The 7,170-nt window shown below is 37.6% G+C and overlaps 1 pseudogene; it reads left to right on the top strand.

The window, feature by feature from the left end:
- Positions 1-3,182: 3,182 nt before the first annotated feature.
- Positions 3,183-5,295, top strand: LOC116190124 (annotated as a pseudogene).
- The last annotated feature ends 1,875 nt before the right edge of the window (positions 5,296-7,170 follow it).

Here is a 7,170-nt window from a genome sequence, read left to right as displayed (position 1 = left end):
TTAAGTGTGTTAATTCTGCGGAATCTTCTGGTATTTATAGATTTTTCTCCCTCCTTGATGGTTACAAAAAATCTTCTCTGATCTTAACAACGTGGGCTCCTTGTTATCCAACTGCTTTTAACCGTCATCTTATCCCCACGTGATAATTATCCACAACTTTGACCTAGTCTACCTTGGATAAGCTTTATCTTCTCAATTTGTAACTACCCCGTAGTCGTGATTTAGAAACGACGTCGTGACTGCCCATATTTTGAAACAGTAAAGATTCTTATACGACATCGTCACCGTTCATATTCTAGAAGCCATTCAATCACAAAATCTGAATCATGTCACTACATCCAGATTCTTTCTATTCATAAGCTCAAAATCTAAATATGTCCGCTGTGACAAAAACGACGTCGTTCTTCTGGGATTCTACTAATATTATGTCGATACCTCTAGACTTTTGTAATTTACAGGAATGCCTCCGACACATCTAATGCCCTGATTGGGCCACATGGCGAGTCTCTGAAAATCATTTTATTATGGTAACAATTACGTGGCATTATACACAAGATACATAAGAAATTTTATTCTTATCAAAAATAGGCTTTTGTTTATGAAATTACTAAAAACCAATATGTATTAGTAAATTCTTATTGATTTGTGATACTGTCACGTAATATACTAGTCACATTTAAGAATTTCTCGTTCTATTGGCATGTACGCGATTAGTTTATTGAAATATAAAATGTTCCTTCAGACTAGGATATTTTAATGGTTGATCACATCTGTCATTTACTATGGAAATTTATTCGGCAAAAATACAGACAATGGATGCCCTTTATCAAAGATCTTAGACCATTGATTTACCCAAATAAAAAAAAATTACCTAAAAAATAAGAGCTTAGACCATTGAATATAGAAAGTTTGCTCTCCAATCGACAGCGTGGGCACAGAAGTAGAGTACCCGAAATGTTCAGACAGATTTTCAATAATTAGTTGTATCAAAAGATTTTCTTTTTCTGATTACAAGGATAACACATGGACATAGTATAATGAAATAAAAATCATAATCAAAATATATAATTTTATATACTAAGACGGAATATACAAGCACTATAATATGTATAGATCATAATAATAGTGTCCGAGCATGCACAGGTCACAAACACTAATTTCTTTCAGCATGTACTTTGATATTCAAAAGATGAATTTTTTCTATTTATAAAATTCAAAATCGAAAATTTTTCTTAAACGAAACAAATATCGAACAATAACTCATATCAGTCACCAACATTAGTTTTAGATACGTGTATGTCCTTTCTGCGAGGAAGTTGCTTACGCGGACCAGAAAAGTGACTCTTTCAAACAAAAATATTATATTATTATTATGTTTTTTTTTTGCGAAAAGTCTTGTGAGCCTAGTATAATAAAATATAAATTTCAATAATTAATAAAGAGGCATGAGAAATTCCACTTGGTATCAAACATGTAACCTCTTGGTTACCAAGTAAGGTGCGCCACTACGTTATACGCCCCTTTTAAAAACACTAAAACTATTATTTACTGTTCATTACAAGGAAATGAGGGCACTTGTCCTTTATTTTCTATTTTGGGCAAATTACAAAAAAAAACCCAAGTTTTGTAAAATGTCTCAGTTTTGTTCTAAATTTTGTTTTGTAACAAAAAAAACCATAAATTTTCTAAAATGTCTCAAAAATGACCTCCGTTATAACTTCCGTCGATTTTTGCTGCTGATGGTGGGTCCCTTTAACAGTCCACGTGGTCACACGTAGGCAAAAATTGACGGAAGTTATAACGGATGTCATTTTTGAGACATTTTAGAAAACTTATGGTTTTTTCTGTTACAAAACAAAATTTATGATAAAATTGAGATATTTTACAAAATTTGAGTTTTTTTTTGTAATTTACCCTTTTATAAAAGGGGAAATTAAGCCATATAGCCTATGGTTTACACGTTTTATCAAATCTATCATATATTTTTTTTGTCAAATATATCACATAGTTTACATTTTGCTCGAAACCTATCCCGGCATTATCTTGTCCGTTAATGAAATGTTAGTAGGCTCCAAATCTATCCTATGGTTTTAATTTTTTCCCCAAATCTATTATATGGTTTTAATTATTTCCTCAAAACTATCCCAAGGTTCTAATTTTTTTCTCAAATCGATCCTGGATAAAAAGAGTCATAGTGGCAAAACCGTTAAACGTTGACGGAGATATAACAACGGGATAGATTTGAAACAAAATGTAAACCATGAGATATACCTGATAAAAAAAACATATGATAGATTTGATAAAACGGGTAAACTATAGGCTATATGAGGTTAAAAAAAACCCCTTTATAAAATAGCAAACATGTTTCGAAGAACATTGTAATTCAAGAAATAATGATACAAATATATAAAATATAATTAATAATACAAAATATTTGCAACTGAAATAAAATATTTACACAGTTTCTTTCTTCTCTCTTTCCTTTTTCTAAATCATTTTCTTTATTTAAATCCTTTCATCTCTCAATATATAAAGTATAAATAAGAAATTAATTTTTTTAATTAGATTTTCACCCCAATACTTAAAAATACAAATTTGTAATATTTTTAGTATTCAAATGTTATGAAGTTATATAAATATATATGTAATATCTAATATTTCATGTATTATCCAATCATTGGAAGTTTTATTTAATAAACTATGGTATCGTACTTAAAACTAATTGAAAGTGGTGAAATTAGCTTTTGGTTTCAGGAAAATTGAATATTTCGTGCTTAGCATAGCATAATGGGTGTTTAACAAAAATAATGTAATATAATAATACTAGAAATAATGTTACATTATTATACTCTTGCATTATAATCGGCTACCGCAGCGAAGCGCAATCTCGCCCCTAGTTTGCATTGTTTGAAGCCCCTTCCATGAGATATTATTCGGTGGACTTTGTCCTCCACATCATCTATGAATAGTCATCTATGAATAGTGGCTCAATTCATAGATGTCGTGGTGGACTAAATTCACCAAAGAATTTCTCCCCTTCTATTTTTTCTTTTTTTTTTTTTTATAAATACCAAGCCGCTATCTCGTAACCCATAGCCTCGTAGGCTCGTATCCTTTTCTTTTGAGAAGTCATTTTCCTGGTTAAGGGGAAAAAATGGCTTTTTTTCTGTAAGGGAAAAAAAATGGATTTCATTATTGAAGCTTCATACTTCCTCCTAACATTCCTCCTTTTTTATGTTGCAAAACTCATGCCTGAAAGAATTATCAACCAACGCTTAACCAAATTCCGGCAGGCCCCGCCACCCCCCGGGCCAGTCCCCTGGCCAATCGTCGGCTGCATTCCTGAGATGCTTCGTTCGGAATCACCATTCAGGTGGATCCATAGCTGGATGAAGGAGATGGACACTGACATTGCATGCTTTCGCCTCGGGAACGTGCACGTGATCCCAGTTACTTGCCCTAATATTGCCCTAGAATTCCTGAGGAAGCAAGATGCTGTTTTTGCTTCAAGGCCGTGGTCTGTTGCGTCTCACACCCTCAGTGGTGGATTCAAAACGGTCATTTTCTCACAGTATGGAGAAAGTTGGAAGAAAATGAAGAAGGTGCTGGCCTCAGAGGTTCTTTCTCCGTCGAGGCATCGGTGGCTCCATGATAAGAGAGCCGAGGAAGCCGACAATCTAGTGAGGTCTAATAGCATGGGTTGTACTTTTATATATACATATATACACACGTTTATGTATGATATATGTATATGTATATATATGAAATATTTCGCACGCATTATTGCAGTCAATCGCCTTCTATATTCACATGCTTGGCCACTTATTAAGCTAACTAGCTGCATCTTCTAATAGGTACATTTACAATCAGAACAAAAATTCTGGCAGAGTGAACGTAAGAATGGCTTGCAGTCACTATTGCACGAACGTGGTCCGGAGAATGATGTTCGATCAGAGATACTTTGTAGAGAATATCTTAGATGATGGAGCTCCAACTTTCAGGGAAGAAGAGCATGTGGATGCTCTCTTCACAACAATTAATTACCTCTATGCATTCTGTATATCAGACTACTTGCCTTACCTGGTCGGGCTTGATTTGGATGGACATGAAAAGATAATTCAGGAAGCTAATAAGACCATTCTCAAGTACCATGATCCGATAATTAGAGAGAGGATGCAAAAATGGAGGGAAAATGATGGCGGCATGTTCATAGACGAAAACGAGTTGAAAAGGATTGAGCCTCAGGACTTGCTCGATGTTCTGATTTCACTTCGGGATGCAGGGGGGTTGCCATTACTCACACAGGAAGAGATAACAGCACAGATGTGGGTAAGATAATTATTATTTATTTATTTTTTGGGTGAACAGACGGGACCGAGGCCCGAATTATTAATAGTAAATTCAAATATTAATATCTTTTGTTTGAAGAGTTGAATTACTGGGGCTATGAATTTGCATGATGCAAATAACGACAGAAAAGGAAACATATTTTTATGTGTCCACGCAAAACTAGAAAATCGGCCCTTCGCATTGTGTACATACGTATTTCTTCTCTCTTTTGAATGAGTCCACATATACACATATATAACTATAATTATCTTTGTAAAAGTATGGACTCATATATATGACTATACTGCAGGAGATCATGATCGCAACGATCGATAATCCAGCGAATGTGGTGGAATGGGCCATGGCAGAGATGATTAATAATCCGGAAATCCTCAATAAAGCCGCCGAAGAACTTGACAGGGTTGTGGGAAAAGAGAGACTTGTTCAAGAAAAAGACATCCCTCACCTTAACTACATCAAGGCATGCGCTAGGGAAACTTTTAGACTCCATCCGGTCGCTGCCTTCAATGTCCACACGTGTCCTTGTCTGATACGATCGTCGCAGGCTACCATATTCCTAAGGGGAGCCACGTGCTCTTGAGCCGGAGGGGACTAGGAAGAAACCCTAAGGTCTGGGACAGGCCACTAGAGTTCAGACCGGAGAGGCATCTAGCCAATGACGATGACGGAAACATGCACCAATGCTCCCCCAAGGAGGTTGTGTTGACAGAGCCTGACCTGCGATTCATATCCTTCAGCACAGGGCGTCGAGGTTGCATCGGCGAGACTCTTGGCACTACTCTAACAGTTATGTTACTTGCCAGGATGGTCCAAGGGTTTTCCTGGTTGAAGCCACCAGGCATATCGAAGATCAACCTGGGGGAGTCAGAAACTAAGCTGCAATCCCTAGTCGAACCAGTGGTTGCATGTGCCAACCCTCGCCTGCCTCAACATCTTTACCCATAGGAGGGATGTATATGTACATGGAATAAATAGAACATCATATTGCATAATACCGTGAACAAGAAAATATTATAATATCTCTCATAAGCCTATCTGGCTAGCTAGGACGATGTTTTCAATAAGAACTTGTGGGATTTGTAACGATGTTTAGTCATAAACCTAAACATTAAATATGATGTACTCTTGGGTTTCAGTTACATTTTGGTTTTCTTTTTCTCTTGCCTTTCTCTATTATTATATTGGAGAAGAGCCTACTTGTTAAGAAACTTGAGACCGAGATAGAATTCGAGTTACCTTTAGGCGATTTTATCGGGTTTCCAAGAAATCGTTGAATGTTGTTGATCATGTACCGGATCTCCAACAAGAACGATCACGAACAGCATTGGCGATGGACTCTTACTACAAAAATGAGCAAGAGCCAAGCACTTTTTACTGCACAAATACCTCTCTCACGTACTTTCGCTAATAGGAGCACGAACACCCGCACTACTCAAATCTTTCTCTCCGGTATTTCCCTTGCCAAAATCTCTCTACATGCACACACATATACACGCACAGTGTAGTGGCTGCATTATATTGTGCTGCCAATTGACCCATAAAACATGGATTAATGGTCGAGTTATTGGCGAGGAATTGCAGAAATCAATTCCCATAACCTCTACTTTGAATACCCATTACTCTACACTCCTAGTAGGAGAGTAATAGTGGTCATCACATTCAATACTAAGAGAGAGGTGGGTTCGAATTCGGATCGAGTCGGTTTGGTTCCTCATGGGCGGACCAAATGTCAACATCTCCTACTCGCACTTGAGGAATTCACCTAACTAGTTTGTGCTCACAACTAATAGAGAAAGTGATTCATACAGGTAAATGTATCTTGCGATCGCCAAGCTACAAAGAGACAGGGAGCTCTACACTAGAAACTTGTTAGAGCCAGCATAGAGGCATCGACCCTACAAAAATAAGTGTCTCGAGTGCCCCAGACCAATTCCAAATTACATCAAATTAAGTATCTCTAATCCCAGAGCCATACTTAACTCTTCTCACTTTTGTATTCACAATTATGTCTAACTACTTGAACAGCGACACAATTGGGGCGTCCTTGAATACAAAGACCAGGATGTGATCGAAAATAGTCTTCCCTTCGCCCCCATACCACTCTACTCGGAGTTGACTGCTTTCCCAGCAGTGCCCCAACCGGCCAAATCATTATGACCATAGGTCAGACGCCAAAGTAGCAATCATCAACTCCTCGTGTTATGATAGAGTGCAAAGTGACTATCAGCACCCCATTTGGCTCACCGATTCATGCGGGCCCCGACGAGAGTCCACATTCGGGTCCGTACAGTGACTAAGCGCACTTTCATAAAGGTCATAGACCTTTTAGTTAGGACCTACACAATAAAGGTCCATTCATCCATTTCCTAAATAGGTCGCTCAAGCACATGTAGTATGAAATACATGCTATGGTGGAGCTAATCTTTACAGAGTATATGTCAAGCTCTTCATAAACACCGTTCAAATCTTAGTTCAATCGCTACATATTGTTGGGGGTCCTTCCAATTTGGAAAAAGTTGAGCTCAAATCGTGTTGGGCTTTTATCAGGGTTTAATAGGCCCAAAGACCCACCTTTGGGAGGGTTAATTTCAGCAAAACAGCTGAGCAAAGGGTGGAGTCATTGAAGACAGCAACCAGCAGAACAGCGGCAGAATACAGAGAAGAAGCAGAGCAGATTTTCTGTCTGACCAGCTAGAGATCAAACCTCGATCAGGACATCAAACGAACTCCGATCAGGACAAAACTTTGATAGCGGCTTCATCACACATGGGGCTAGGTTCTGTACAGTCAGAATTCTTGTTTGAGCTCTCTAGGTGCTGT

This window comes from Punica granatum, unplaced genomic scaffold (assembly GCF_007655135.1).
Source record: "Punica granatum isolate Tunisia-2019 unplaced genomic scaffold, ASM765513v2 Contig00324, whole genome shotgun sequence".
Lineage (NCBI taxonomy): Eukaryota > Viridiplantae > Streptophyta > Magnoliopsida > Myrtales > Lythraceae > Punica > Punica granatum.
This window is presented reverse-complemented; position numbering and strand designations above follow the sequence as displayed.